General features: G+C 45.3%; 1 protein-coding gene across 8 annotated transcripts in view; it reads left to right on the top strand.

Moving 5' to 3' along the window:
* The first annotated feature begins 1,290 nt into the window (after nucleotides 1-1,290).
* Nucleotides 1,291-15,572, top strand: part of IKZF1 (IKAROS family zinc finger 1) — a 100,410-nt gene continuing 86,128 nt past the window's right edge. For 2 of the 8 annotated variants that reach the window (XM_063725975.1, XM_063725974.1), the window contains exon 1: nucleotides 2,166-6,162. The gene's annotated coding sequence lies outside the window, so the exon portion shown is untranslated. Of the gene's footprint in view, nucleotides 1,332-1,800; nucleotides 2,140-2,165; nucleotides 6,163-15,572 lie in introns of those variants that run through there. The other 6 variants (XM_054559184.1, XM_054559194.2, XM_063725976.1 and 3 more) reach the window with 6 other exon arrangements.

Raw genomic sequence — 15,572 nt, 5'->3', positions numbered from 1 at the left:
TGTCTCTGGTGTGCCCTGGCCCCCGACTTGGAGGCCTCCTGGGCCAGGCCACGACCTTCCCCGGCAGCGATGGTGTCCAGCCACACTCGACTGCCCTGAAGGGACATTTCCTGCTTATTCCCTTGCCCGGCTGTGCCCTCCACCCGGAAGGCCTGTGCCTTCTTCGCCCGTATGTCCTACCCTGAGGAGGCTCCCTTGGTCTTTCATCGCTCTCCCTACGGGTCTTCACGCCTTCCCAAACCACCGCGCCCAAGCAGGAGCACGCCCTCGGCCCTCTTCACAGGGCGCTCCTCCTCACAGGGGCGCCCGGGATTTTTATTCTGCGCCTTTCTGGTGGCTCCTACAAGTCTGGAAGGGCAGGAGGCGCATCTCACTCCTCTGGGTCCCCTCCCCTAGCGCCTGGCGGGAGCCCAGGCTCCATTTGTGGAATTCATGACTTTTTCTCTCCTGCTCAAGCTGAACACACTGCTGGCTCCTGCTCGGGTGGAGCCCGGCTAATCAGAGTGAGGGGCTCCCCGTAGGGCGAAGGGGTGCGCTGTCAGAGGTGGCATTCCCGTTTTACGGAGACACACGGTGTCTTACACGCCAGGGAGAGGTCTGAGACGCAAAGAGCCGTCGAGCGGGCTGCGGGATTGCTTCGCTGTCACCTCCGCCTGCAGCCACCCTTCCGCACGCACTTGTGTGTGCACCCAGGCCAACATGGAAGGCGCCATCCTAACTTCTGCCGTGAGCAGGTGGGAGGGAAGAGAGACGAGAGGTATTCCATTGGTTGTCTGGGAAAATGAATTGCACCTTCCCCTCCCTTGCGGAGGATCAACTTTTCCCACCCCCTCGGGTGGGCACTCGCATCCTGGGGCCGGAGCCTGAACCCGGGAGCCAAGGGGCCCCAGTTCCAGGGACTTGAAGCTGAGCGTACAGCGGGCGCTCCCAGACACTGGGGAAAGTGCTTTACGATATCCCGAGTCCCTCGAGTCTCGCCAGCGGAGCGAGCGTGAGGGTGCCCCGACCGACCAGCGGCCCCGGGTGCAGGGTGGCGGGCCCGGCGGCGCGCGTCTCCCTCCCCCTCCCGGCGGCCCGCACGTGTCGCCCGCGCCGCGCCCCCACGGGTTACGCGCGGGTCCCGCAGCGCCGCGGCCAAGCTGGGCTGCCCGGCCCGCGGGCACAGCGCCGACCGCCGCATCCCGTGCGTGGCCGCGGCGCGATGCTGCGCTGGAATGAGGAAGCGCGGCGGCGAGGGGAGGGCCCGGGCACGGTGCGCGCGGGGGTGGCGGCGGCGCGCCGAGCGGGCCCGGCGCGGGCGAGCGGGCTGCAGCCGGCGGCGGCGCCAGCAGGTACGGCCCGCGCCCGCCGCCGCCCCGGCGGCCTTTGGGGGCTGAGCCGGAGCCCGGCGCGGTTGCAAAGTTTTCGTGCGCGGCCCCGCTGGCCCGGAGTTGCGGCTGAGACGGGCGCCGCGCAAGCCGGGGGACTCGGCGACGGGGCGGGGACGGGACGACGCACCCTCTCCGTATCCCGCTCTGCGCCCTTCTGCGCGCCCCGCTCCGTGTACCGGAGCAGCGATCCGGGAGGCGGCCGAGACGTGCGCGCGGGGCCGAGCCGGCTGCGGGGCAAGTCGAGCAGGGACCGCCAGCGTGCGTTACCCCAAAGTTTGCGGGGCGGCAGGGTGCGCGCTCGGGCCACCCGCCGCTCTGGGCGGCAGCAGGTGGCAACGCGAGGGCGCGGCGGGGGCGGCCGGCGCGGAGGGGGCCAGGTACGCGGCCCGCGGGCGGCGCTGTGCGCGCGGGGCAGCCGGTCGGCCGGGAGCGCGAAAGCCGGGACTGAGCCGGCTGGGGGCGGGGAGTGTGGCGAAGAAATGGGGAACAATGCGAGTGAGCAACTTCAGGAAGTTATTGTGAAAGAAAGCTGGGAAGAGCTCCGCGGCCAAGTTAGCAGGACACTCTAACAAGTGCCTGCGCGGCCCGCGCCAGGGGCGGTGACTGCGGCGACCCCCCTGGGTCCCCGCGCGGCGCATCCCAGCCTGGGCGGGACGCTTGGCCGCGGCGAGGCGGGCAAGCCCGGCAGGGCAGAGGGAGCCCCGGCTCCGAGGTTGCTCTTCGCACCCGAGGATCAGTCTTGGCCCCAAAGCGCGACGCACAAATCCACGTGAGTGTTTTCAAATTGAATTTCAATAGGAAAACTTGGGGTAACTGGTGAATTTAAAAAGAAAACACACAGTAAAGAAAAGCGGTAAGGTTGATAGACCCTGCTGTCGCTCAGGTCCGCCTCTCCTTTCTGAGGACAGTGAGAGCGTTCACTTCTGTCAAGCGTCTGCTTCTCTGCACTGTGCCAGCAGGTGCAGGACCAGGCCGGCATGGGACACTTCTGAGCAGCCCCGCTGTCACCAGGAGAGGAGTTGTAGCTCCCAACCATATTTAAATTTATATAGACCTACATGTACCCACAGAAGTCAGCCTTTATAAAGTCGTGTGTAAAGAGTGTTCCTTATATTTGAGCCGAGAGCTTTCTTTTTATACTATAAATATGATGAGATCGAGTCTGAACTTGATTTCTGCAAGAGAGGAATTATCCCGGCTTTGAAAAGTTAGTCCTTTTGCTGACCGCAGGTTTGGCGCTCAAGTCACCAAACCTTCTCAGGAAAACCCTTAGTAATATTAAGGCATCAGGTTACTTGCAGTTATATTTGAAATGTATTTTAAATATTTGTCAAGCATCGCTGCTGATGCCTAGGGAACCTCGTGAGGGCTTGTTTTTCCTTCTAATTTGGAGGCATCTAATGACCGAAAACCATAGCGATTCCATAGGGTCTGACCAGGCACAGCTTTCAAATGCACAGCCCCTCTCTCTAGGGGCTGCAGCCCACCCAGACTGAATTTCAATGCGGCGCGCTTTGCTTAGGTTACCCACTCACAATTTCCCACTGCGCCGCAGGCAGTATATTTCAGCTTTGAGATATCTTGTTTTAAAATTCCAGACAAAATGGTGTTGAGGAAATGTCTCCTTACTAGTCCCATCAACTTCTGTTAAAAGAGGAAAATTTATGGAATTTGAAAATACTGCGTATAATATTTAAACTTTCATAGACATTCAAATGCTTTTAAGGCCAGGTTCACTTTGGTTATGAGTTGAGGGGTGGGGGAAACCCACATAAAAATGTCCTGGGTGCTCTTAAGTTTATTTCTTTGTTTGAAGATGTTTGTTCAATGAGGTTTATTGTACTCATCTTTTATATGGAATTTTAAAAAGTAACAATTTCAGTATTATTTATATTAGAATGTGTCAGAATTATTTCTGTGACAAATCGGATAATTTGGGCTGTGGCTTAAAATGTACACGAGGCAAAATATTCATGACAAGAAGATTCACCTTCTTACGCTGGCATCTTGTAAAATGCAGAACAAGTTAAAGAAATAATGGGTACACATACAAATAATGATGTCACATTAAAAATACTACACTATTCTTGCTTGATGGAATGTATCTGATTTCAAATTTCACCATGGACATATTTCATACCTTTTTTACATGAAAAAAAGTGTGACTCTAAGTCGCACAGTCAATCAGAGCTGGTGACCAGAACATTTTATTGAACTAAATGGACAAGTTTTCTTCCCCTTTTGTTTCATAGTGAGAGTTGAAGGAAGGAGTTTAGAAACTCTCCAGTACTTGTTTAATTCATTAGTGTTCTAATTAGAGTGCTACCTCTTGGAAAGCTACACACCCCCCTAATGCAGAAACATCATAGCAATAATCACCCACTCTCAGGGTCTCCAGGAGAGCACAAGGGCTGCAGATAAAAGTCTGGATGTGTTAGGTTTGACCCTTTTGAAGAGTTTTACACAGGCTCCTAAAGAGAAGATCAGCTGTGGCCGTTTGTAGCCATTTCCTTTGTCGAAAAACTAAGATCGCAGTGAATGTATTGGCCAAGAGGTCTAAAGCTCTGTTGTACTGCAGGCCACTGTCTTCCTTGTTTGACTAGAGACTTGGAGTTTGAGAACAGTGGTTCTTTGGTTTGGATACATTTTTTTGTTCTTGATTTGGATGTATGTGTTTCATGCGTGGTTAATGTAGCATATTTTCAATATAAATGTCAAAAATTTTGAAATAGGAAAGAACTCTCTGTGTATTAATATACGTATACACACACTTCAAGATTATGCCTATATTAACAAATACATGAAATAAAGAAATTCCGTGTGCATATGCACATATGCACACACACAGAGCGTGCACACACACAGCATGCACACAGCGTGGAGTGAGAGATATGGGGCAGTGTGGAAGAGTTTTAAGATCAAACAGATATGGGGCAGTGTGGAAGAGTTTTAAGATCAAACAGACCTGAAATGAGTATTAAAGGCCCCCTTTATTTTTAAACTTTTACTAAAACAAGATGGATTTCCCTATGTTATATAATGGTGAATTTTAGGCATAAATAACGTTTTTGAGTGTTGCATAATTGTACGTATCAATGTAATGTAACTGTAGTTAACTAAGAATTCATCAAGGATAGCACGGTTTGTGGCATTTTTTTCCTCCTCTAATCTTTGGAATTGTGAAATAATTTCACTATGAAATAAATGTTGGTTCTTGTCATATTCTAAGGGAGATTGATGTAAGTGGCTCCACTCCAGCTTACAGAAGGTAAACCACGACCTTTTTGCGTTCTCTGAAAACGCTTGTCTTCCGATGCCTCTGTTTCTAAGACTGACAAGCACTCTGGGGGCACTGTGACGCCTGCTTCTAGCGGCAGAGTTGCTGCAGCTCCTGTCCTGGCTGTGAACATTGTTCTCTGTCTGGTGTCTCTATGTTCATAATTACAGAGACTTCAGCTTTATTCCATTTCATATTTGTGCTGAATAATCATTCCATTTTATGGGAGAAAACACAAGATGTAAAAGCAACAAGTGACCCATCCTTTGAAGCTTACAAGAAGAGAAACATGAATCTATTTCACATCTTAAAAACAGATCAGTTTTATTTTGCTCAAAAAGGGCACATGTACATTTTTGATTTAGGTCTTAGAAACGTAGAGTTTCAGAGGATCAGCATTATACACACTGTCACACAAACACACTTAAAATTCAGATGAGAAACAAGATAGGAATGAGGTTTTCTTAGGGACGTAGAGCACCTAAAACCAAAGGATATCGACAGTAACAAAGCTGTTTTTACGGTGGTGCTGACTGAACACCCATGCTAGTGTCTTCATGTGGACCATGGCTTTCTTGTATTTCTTTGCAGTTTAATAAATGACTTCATATCTCAAGTTACCTTTCCACATCTCCTGGAATATATGTTTATGTCCTTAAAGTTTCAGTGTCATCACTTTAGTAGCTTTAGTTTGAGTTTTTAAATGTTTGGTGATATTCCAACAAATATTTTTTAAGACATTATGAAACCTTATGAAGTGCCATATATTACAAGTGAGAGAAAACAGCAAGCAAAAGAAGGTTTGCAGAAGGTTGTTAAGTGGCGAAGTGCGGGCCTGCCCATTTTGGTGTCTCCTTGGTGATTACTCCTGAGAAGGGCCTGAAGGAAGAGCAACCGAGGCCTAATCTACAGGCAACTGCCAAACTGTTTCAGCTGACATTTTTTCCCTCTCATGTTTGACTATGATAAATAGGTAGATGCCAGAGGAGTCTTCAGCCAACCACCTGGTAATAAACTGTTAAAAATGGTGCAAACCCTAGGTCACAGGTGTGGGGGCCATTTGTCTTGCCTGTTAACAGTCCTGGCCTTAATTCTTTTCTCTCATGGCCATTTCTGCCTTTGGGGAACTCACAATTCCTGTTGACTAAAAGAGCACCCTTTTCCACCACAAGCCTGACAAATCAGACGTCCACATAATTTCTGAACTCATTTTGGTTAGGACAGGAAGCACAGGCTCCCTTCCTGTCTGTGTTTTCCTAAGAGAAAACGGTCTTCCCTCCTTTTTTGCATATTTGGCAAGTGGTTCCACCTTTCTCTGCACCCTGGTGGAGTGTGAAGGCAGCAGAGGAACCTTTTGGAGGAGGAAGAGGACACAGAGGCCCTGTAGCCAGGCACCAAGATCCCTCCCAGGTGGCTGAGTCTGAGGGGAACTCCGAGCAGCCCTAGGTCCTCAAAGTCTGGATTTGTGTGGAAAAGGCAGCTCTCACTTGGCCTTGGCGAGGCCTCGGTTGGTTGGTGAGTGCCACACGGTTTCTTTGTGTGCTTGCATGGATTGGAATAGCCAGTGTGTTCTTCCCTCTTCCCTGCTGGTGTTTCCACAGTGGGTGGCCTGAGCCCAGAGCAGCTCCCCATATCCCTGTGCAGGCCACCTGTCTTGGGTGATGGAGAGCATCATTATGCTCCCATCTGAACGCTCTGCTTTCGGATGGCCCCATGCTCCACCTCCTGATAGCTCGTGGCGCGGGGCCACGGCTTAACAAATGGCTGAAAATGGGTCCTAATTAGTGGAAAAGTGCTTTCTTCATATTTTCTCACTCAAGTGTGCAGTGATTCATTTTTCTTCTGCAATCAGCTTACTGCTAAAGTAAATCTGACTCTCTTCCCGCCATTGCACACCAAAAGTTAACTCTAATGGGTAGGAGGTTAGGTTTGTTGAGAGAGCAATTCAGTAAAAAGAGGGGATCCAATGTGGTCTTGTCTGTCTGGTCTTCCTTTCTTCCTTTTTTCCTCCCTTGTCTTCTCTGTCTTTCCCTTCCCTCCATTTGCCTTGCCTTTCCTGTCCTTCCCTTGCCTTCCCTCCCCTCTTTCTTTCTATAATTGGTGGGGGTTTTGCAGACTGCCGAAACACTAAGAACTGTGTAAAGTGTTTTTGAATGGCCTTACACATATTGAAGTAGATTTTTATGCTCCATTTTTGAGATCACACACTAAAATCTATACCTTTAAAGCATTTTCTGTTAGTTTGAAACTATTTGAAAATGAACAATGTGGTTTAGATTAGAGTCCTGTTCTGAAGCTAGGAGTTCCACTATGAATATTGATTTATCAGTTTTTGATGAATTTTTGTTGTTATATCAGATTTTCACTGGCAAACCTAGAACAAATAAAATTCCACATAAGATACTTCCCTAGATCTAATGGGAAAAATGTTTAATTTAGAGTCTTTAGGAGAAATGAGAATGAGGAATTGACCTTTTGTAAGCTTACTTCTGAGGCACTCTGAAGTGTGTTCCAGTGCTTTTAATGGAAACTAGAGAGAGCCAGCAACCCCCTAGTGTGAGCCCCACTTTTAACCGGAAAAAGTGACCTTTTCCTCCTCCTTTGTGCTGAGTTTTGCGTAGGGCAGAAAATTAAGCTGATATTCAAAGAGATTCACTGCAAAAACATATTGATAAATCATATGTTCTATTTCATTAAATTAAAACCATACTGCTAATTATCTCAGGTTGTTAAACATAAGGCAATTAATTATTTTAAAAATTGGTAGGAAGTTGTGAGTACTTTTGCAGTATGAGTGTTTTCCCGCTTTAGTATGAGGTTGTGTATATTTGCTTGAATTTACAGAATTTTCACTTTAAGGGCAGACAATGTTTTGTTAAAGAAATGAAATTTGCTAAAAAGGAACATGTAAAGTGAAACATTAAAAATAAATAATTTCAACTTACTTAAGAGCTGCAGAAAAATCTGATTGCAGTGTTTAAAATGAATTTTCCCACATTTCGCTCTCTCATGGACAGGAGCATTTTCTGTCAGGTTATAAATAAAGACATGCCCATTTTGTACCCTCACAAATGAGGAAGTTGTAAGCTCTCTGAGGTTTTACTGATGAGTCCCCTCCCCCTGGGTTTGCATGAAGAGATCATGGGCCACAAATAAAGGACTACAAAATGGGGTCTAAACTATCCTGGTGGGGCCTGATACCCACGTTTCGCATGGACCTTACGATGTGATGAATGGTTTTCGCATGAGTGTCTTCCAGATTTGGGTTACAGGACAGCCATCGCTGAGCTTCCTGTTGCAGAACAAAATAGGAATCTAGAACATTCTTGCTAACAGGATCCAGCTAAAACACCAAGTTAGATTCTTAAATGATGTTCTTTTCTGTCACTATTTGATTGTTGTCAGTAGCAGTAATTGTTACCAAACCATTGATGCATTTATTCTTCCCTTTGCCCTTCTGAGACACAGCTCATTTTGACTTCAGTGGAACCCCTCGAAGGTGGGGTGATGAGCAAGGTGAATTTTCAAAGTAAAGCTACTTAAGAGACCAAACTACAATTTAAGGAACCTGATTTTTGAATCAAATTCTATATACTGTCGGTGTAGTTCAACATAGATTAATTTCTTATAGTTATTATGAAAAAATCTCATCTTAATTGATGATAGCTGATAATTTTGTGGGTGTCGTAAACAAAACGGAGGTCAGAATTCAGTCCCTTGGGGAAAATTTCTGATTAGTCGGGAAACCAAGTGGCCTACCTTAGTTTGAAGACACCCATCAGGATGTCTGCACCTTTTCATCCTCTCTGGAGGAAAGACTAAATACCCATTATTGTATATAGGTCAGGCCAAAGCAGCCTTTTATATTGCAAGGAATAAGAGTTAAATAGATATATGAGCAACAATGAATCCCCTAATGTGTTTACTCTAGAACACATGTTCTTTCTGTATTTATATGTAGATTTTGTAGATCTTGTCTTACCACCTGCTATTGGTAGATACTATATCTAAATAAGTTGAGGAAAATTTATAGTACCTAGGAATGTGTCCTCAGTGGGCCAATCAATCAATCATGACTTCAGGTTATTTTTAATAAATATACACATATGGGTTCATAAACAATGTGATGTTCTTATGAAGATCTAAATAATTTTACTTCTTTGGGACTAAATAAAATATAGCTCTTGCCAAATAAACTCACACAGGCACTTATTTTAATAGAAGTCAAATGGCTTTGCAGAAACTTCAGTTTTACAGGTGCATTGTTTGAAATGTTACGGGTATACAAGTGGATTTCTCTATTATGTATGGTGTTAAGTTTGAGTTTCAAAATGTCCACCTGAAATGATTTACTTGTATGTTAAGATAATTTCACTGCTAAGAAGGCAAGATAGAGCATTCTTTGTGACACCATATGGCCTTGATGAGGGAAAAACTTACTGTTACAACTTTTTGTTTCTCTCTCTTTTTAAAAAAATGAAGAAAAAAATGTTTAAAATAATGGGAACACAACAGTTCCTGGGCGCCTCTGTCTCTTTATCTTATTATAATAAATTACCAAAAAAATAATGACCTGGGGCATGTCTGTGTGGACCCTTCTTTTGGAGGCAGTTTCTGTGTTTTGTAAAGCTGTAGGTTCTATCTTCACTGCACTTCATATTGTTGCACAGCTCCTGACCATGCATGAAGGTCTTCTGAAATCGGTAAGAGGGCAGAAGAAAATGATTCTAAACTTAGATTTTTTTAACTTAAGTGATGAAGTGTGAAATGCCATTTATATTTGAGGAAGCTACCTAGGAAGTGGCTCATGTCGATGGCCCAAATCAAAAGAGGGCCTGTAAAAAGCCTCTGTCAATTTTGACTGTGTATGCTTCTCCTATGGCTGCTCAATAAACAGCAGTAGTAGTTTAAGAGTGGATGGTACAGTAGTATAGACAGGAAGCCTCTCCTCTCCGTGTGAACCGTGCACCCCTATGAGAGGGTGGAGACAATACAATATGCATGTAACGTCAGGACAGTCATGGCCAGCTTGAACTCCAGCCCTGGGCTTCTTACAGCAACAAACGTGAACGCAGAGGACTGTCTCCACCTCCACTTTCTCTATTTTTAAAACAACTTTTTGAATACAGTATCTGCCATCTTTTCTTATACCTCACTTTGAAACAGGTGGCTCCACTGTGGCATTTAAAATGTTCTGTTTCTTCTCCTTCTGTTATCAGATACCTCTTTACCAAGAAAACATTCAAACAGCATAGTTTTTAACTGTATTTTGAAAGGTTTCCTTAGTTCCCTTTGACCCTTCCTCTTTTGCATATCAGTTCCTGGCCATAAAAATAAAAAATGCTAGGACAGAATTGCACATCTGAGCTGATTTGCCCTCAAAAAGTTTCACAGTGGAACAAACCGCAGGAGGAGTTTTCTGTGGCTCAGTTAAATGTCGGGGGAGGGTGGTGTGAAAGCCAAATTGGATTCCTGCTTTCCTGTTTAAATCTTGTTTTTCATTGTTATTTGCACCAGCAATACTCTGTGGAATAATCATGAAAATGTGTAGATTGGCAGCTAATTTTTGAAAAATGAAAAGAATCAGAAATGAAATAAGAGTGCTCGGAAGTTTTTATGTTCTCTCAACCTGTTTTATCAAATTGTTACGAAAACCTATAAGGTCTCTTTGACTAGATACAAAGACTTTGCATATTGCCTTAGCTTTCTCTTGAAGCATTTCCTTTTTTAAAATACAGTGTAATTCACAGTGATATGATAGATTTGCAAAAGTAAAATCTACCAGTCTGAAGATGAAAGGACTTGTCTCTTAGCAGGAATAATGGGTTTTATTAAAGAAGTCTGTGACCTAAGGCATTTTAAATAAATTACAGGCTTGGTCCATGTCCCCCCCATGTATCTACTCCCTTCAATATAAGCATCATTGAGTATTTAAGGAAATAACCCCAAATATAACTCTAGTGTAGCTTCACTTGTCAGGGAGGAAAAAGTAAATAGCATACATTTGGCCAAATAACCAGAACTTTACTGTAGAAGTTTTATGATGAAATTTGCCTTTATTGCAGCGTATTACAAAGATCATGTTTAGTTTCTAGCAGTATATAAGTAGCATCCATCCTTATCTGTCATGCATTTGGAGTGCGCGACCCCTGCACTGGGCTGCAACATTCTGATGGGCAAGAGTGCTAGGGAGAAAGAGGCATCACCATCAGACTGCACAGGTTCAAGTCTCAGCTCTGTGGTTGATTTGCTGTGTGACCTGGGGAAAGCTATTTCTCTTAGCCTTGGTTCTCTCATCTATAAAATGGAGATAATAATGCAGATGCCTTGGGTTTAATTGGGAGAGTTAAAGACACATTTACATATTTAGCAACTAGGTGTTGAATTCTAGCTCTACATTGGACACTATGCCAGGTGCTCAAATAAACAAGTAGACAAGACAGACAACACCCATGGTCTTATGAGGCTTAACCATTTGCCTCTTCAATGCCAGAAATTTAGTAGGTTGCTTAGATAAAGCCAGTGAGTACCAGTATCCTTTTCTTTGCAACCTTTTCCAGGCACACTCAAAGTATTCAGTACATATTATGAAATATCACTGGACAAAGAATCCCCCTTAGAGTACCAGTGGAGAAGGAAGGCATTTGCTTAAAAGCAAACCAACAGAAAGACACTGTAAGGCAGTTGTTTAAGTCTCAAAGAACTATAATTTTTTTCTTTTTCTTTTTTTTTTTTTCATCTTGCTCTGTCACCCAGACTGGAGTGCAGTGGCGCGATCTCGGCTCATTGCAAGCTCCGCCTTCCGGGTTCATGCCATTCTTCTGCCTCACCCTCCCGAGTAGCAGGGACTACAGGCGCCCGCCACCACACCTGGCTAATTTTTTGTATTTTTAGTAGAGACGGGGTTTCGCCGTGTTAGCCAGGATGGTCTTGATCTCCTGACCTCATGATCTGCCTGCCTCGGCCTCCCAAAGTGCTGGGATTACTGGCATGAGCCACCATGCCTGGCCAACTACAATTTTTTTAAAAGCTTGTAGAATTACTGTGTGCTACCAACAGACAGGCTAATTTTGAGTGACCCTCAGTACTTTGTACAGTTAACTTGGCACGCTGTGTGCTTAGTGGCTTTTTAACAGCTATAAATTTGGGCTGCTAGGAAAGTAGTAAAGTTGTGATTCTTGACAGGCGTCTATCTGCATTTTCATTTTTACTTCATTTGTCTAGACTCAGCTTGTCAGAATTATGGAAGAGACTCCTTGTGTCAGGGCAAGCACGGTGAAGAGAGGTATTCACTGTCAGAAAAGAGAGGGGAGCTGGAGGCAGCTCAGAGGCCTGAGACCCACCTCCACAGGGGCCCCAGCAGGCTGGGCGGGGCTCTGGCCAGACTCTCCTCTGGGATGCTGCAGTTAGAATGAGTTCACTTCCCAGCTAGGCTTGCCAAGGCTCCTCACCTGGAAGCAGCAACTGCCCAGGGCTGTTGGATGTTTCTCCCCAGGAGACAGCCAGGTCCCAGTCCCGCCTCGATGTGGAAGGAGGAAAGGCCGGGTCCAGGAAGCTGTTTCAGGACAGGCCCAAGGTCCCCCAGGGACGCCTCTCAGGGTCAGCGGAGGCTGTAAGTCAGCAGGGCCCACACGGCCTGGAAGAGGCCCCTGTGCTGTCGGCTTGCCCATCTCCTAGTCCGGCTTCTGCTCCTCCTTTGTAAAGTTATGGATATGCTAATAGTTTCCATCTGAAACTGGGAAAGTAAGTCCTATTTGACACTGTTTGGTCAGAAAGAGGGAGAGAAAGGAGAAGGACAGAGAGAGACTGAGAGAGAGACAGTCTCAGACAAAGGGAGACAGAGGGAGGGAGGGAGAGACAGAGAAAGATGGGAGGTAGGTATGGGAGGAGGGAGAGATGCAGAAGGCAGAGGAAAGAGACAGAGATTTAGACCTCCCAAGTCAGTGAGCAGTCCAGAGTTGGAGCGGAGGGTGCCTGGTGGCTTGTGACTTCAGACTCCACTCCCCGCTTCTAGAGGCACAGCCATGGACAGCTTCTGTCACGTTGGCCCTGCACTTATCTCTGCATCTATTTCCCCCTGTGCAAGATTCAGAACTTCGTGCTCCAAAAAAACAATAAAAGCATTCATGTTCATAAGAATTGCACAGGTGAAAAGTAGTTTGCTGATATTGTTGTATTTTTTACTGTCGCTTCTTTTAGCTCTTGCCTGAAATTGTTTGGGTTTCCCAGGCAAAGTAGAAAACTGCGATACGTTTCTGTGAAATAATTATTCCTTCTGGCATCTCCCTTTACAGACCTACTGATCTTGGTTTTTCATTTAGGTGAAAGTTTGTGAAAACATGCCATTAGCTTGCTTTGTGATTAACTCCTTTTACTGAATGTAAGCTCCTTTTAAGCTGAGGCCATATCAGGCTTAAATTCCATATTTTACTTGGCACTCTGCATTTCTTCCATGTGGGAGAGGAGGGGCTCAGTAAGTGCTTTGTAAAATACACAGCCGAAGTGATGCACGTGCTAACAAAGGAGTGTGACAGGACTTGAGTGCCCTTCTAGACACTTCAGGCTCCCCTTTGTAAGCTGTCTTGGAAGAGGCCACGTTTCCTTTCCCTCAAACAGTTTTTCATTGTTTGATTATTCTTTTAGCCTTTCTCTGGAAGCAAAGCCACTTTTACGAGAAAGTCACTGCTTTTTCATCTCAAGAGATGCAAGTTTGGAGTTTGGGGAAGTTTTCAGGTGCCCGTCAAGTCATCTGATGTCAGATAAGGCAGGCCACAGAATTCACAGGGCTCAGTGTAGACTGAAAACTTGAGGCCTCTAGTTCAGAAATTATTAAAAATTTTGGTGAACATCACCCCAAGCAAAGAGATCCCCTAAGCACCAGCCCCCAAGCAACTGCACTGATAAGCCCATGAAGCCCCCTGCTGTCAGAAACAATGTGGTTGAAATTGTGTATGAACTTGGAAGTGAGGTGGATTGCAAAACACAGGTCTCCATGCTGGGGCAGGAGGTGGTGATAGGGCATCGAGTGGAAATGTCCAGCAGGCCCACGTGTGAAAATGCAGAGAGCTCTCTGGCTCTCGCAGACTTGGCTGCTGACAACAGACCCACTCCAGGAAGGTGCTTGCTGTGGTGTGATCTGCTGCCCACCCCTAGCTCCCTCCAGGAGACTGGTGCGGGGACTGTTTGCAAATGACTGCAAAAGTAAGAAGATTCCCACAGAGCAGAACTTGATTTGGGGACCAGCCAAGGGCAGTTTGTCAGGATTCCGGCTTGAAACTGTTCTCACGTCTTACCCCCTGAAAGGACGAGTGTGTCCAGAGGACTTAGCATCGATCACCTCTGTTTCCATGCAGCAAACTCAGAGGCTCAGCCCGAATTCCACTGTAAGGGCGTTTGCCAGTGGTGTTGGGTGGAAGAGCCTTGACTTTGCCTTAGGAAACATCTTTTTTTAAGAATTGAAAATAACTTGAGTATGCAACAATAGGGCATTGGTTATATAAATCAGTTGACTAGTGTGTAGCCAGTAAAATGGTGATGGTGGTGTGTATTTGTTAAATAAAAAGATATGTGTGGTATTAAATTAAAAAATATTTTAAAACAACGTATTTGTAATCTGTTTAGTGTCCTCGTTTTGTAAAAAGCACAGAAATAAATATACAGAAAAAAAAGTAGTCCTAAGTGGTAGAAATTATGAGCATTTCTTGCCTTTAAAAAAAGTTGTAAAAGATTGTATCATTTATGTAGCAAAAAGTTTTAAGTCACCATTCTAAAAATTTCGTGTTGGTATAGTTGCTCTGACAAGGTTTAACTTCTGTATGCTTCATCAATCAATACAGAGGTATTTAAGACCTGGTGTGTGATAGGCCACACTAAAATACTATACACATCTTCAGAAAACTAGAGAACTAACTTCTAACTTCTTATATTAGTGTAGCACGGCTGTTACAAAGATTTTTCTCATTTGAGTCTTATTTCTTTATCATTGTTTTGACAGTTTCAAAGAATCATGGCTTTTCCCCTTTTTTACAGTAAAGGTATCTGAGACTCTTGACGTATTGCCTTTTGGAAATGCTTGTGTTGGTCACATGCTTGCATCTGGGCTAGTGTGTCTGGCTTCCGTGTGCTGGTGGGTGCTTACTCTGGTTTCTGAAATACTTTTTCTGTGCAGTGGCCACTGGCTGTACTCCTAAGCCACACGCCCACCTTGAACATTCATGTCGCTTTTAGAAATAGATAAAAACCCCTCCCATCCAGAAAAAGTGACTATCATGTATATCCTCATCATGACTAATACTGATATTCCTGAAATTGAAAATACATATTCCGTATGCACCATAAAAGGTATTAAAGATACATGGAGTGATAGATATATTATATATAACACTTCTACCCTCACAGTTTTCAGCCAAATTGAGAGGGTAAGATCCCTGAATCATCCATCAGTTTTTCAGGTCTCTGCTGAAAGCAGGCCGCAGCTCAGATCCACACATCTGAACCAGAGACAGAGGTGGCCAAAAATAAAAAGGGGGACAGGGGGACAACCTGGTTTAGAGTCAACAAATAGACTGCGTTTTCTACTTAGTGAAGGAGCTCTCCTGAAAGTCATATACCAGAGCGTAAATGAGCAGATTTCCTTGAGGTCACCTTCTGCTGGCCATAGCTTTCTTATCTGTGGAGCTGCCAGCTGTCATCCACTTTGGGGCACCTGAGACTGCCGAGTGGCAGGCCAGGACCCAAGTGCGAAACACAGCACATCTTTTTGTTTCTACTCCGCTGACACTGGGGTTCTCTCCCTGGTGTTTGTGGCTCGTAGTACACTCTGTGGAACATTCACTATGGTCATGGAAGGGCAGCATCTTCCCAGTCGTTTCTTTATTTTCTTTTTTTTTTTTTTTTTTAATTTAAACTGATCTGAGAAGCCAGCC

Source organism: Pongo abelii, chromosome 6, assembly GCF_028885655.2.
Source record: "Pongo abelii isolate AG06213 chromosome 6, NHGRI_mPonAbe1-v2.0_pri, whole genome shotgun sequence".
Taxonomy (NCBI): domain Eukaryota; kingdom Metazoa; phylum Chordata; class Mammalia; order Primates; family Hominidae; genus Pongo; species Pongo abelii.
This window is presented reverse-complemented; position numbering and strand designations above follow the sequence as displayed.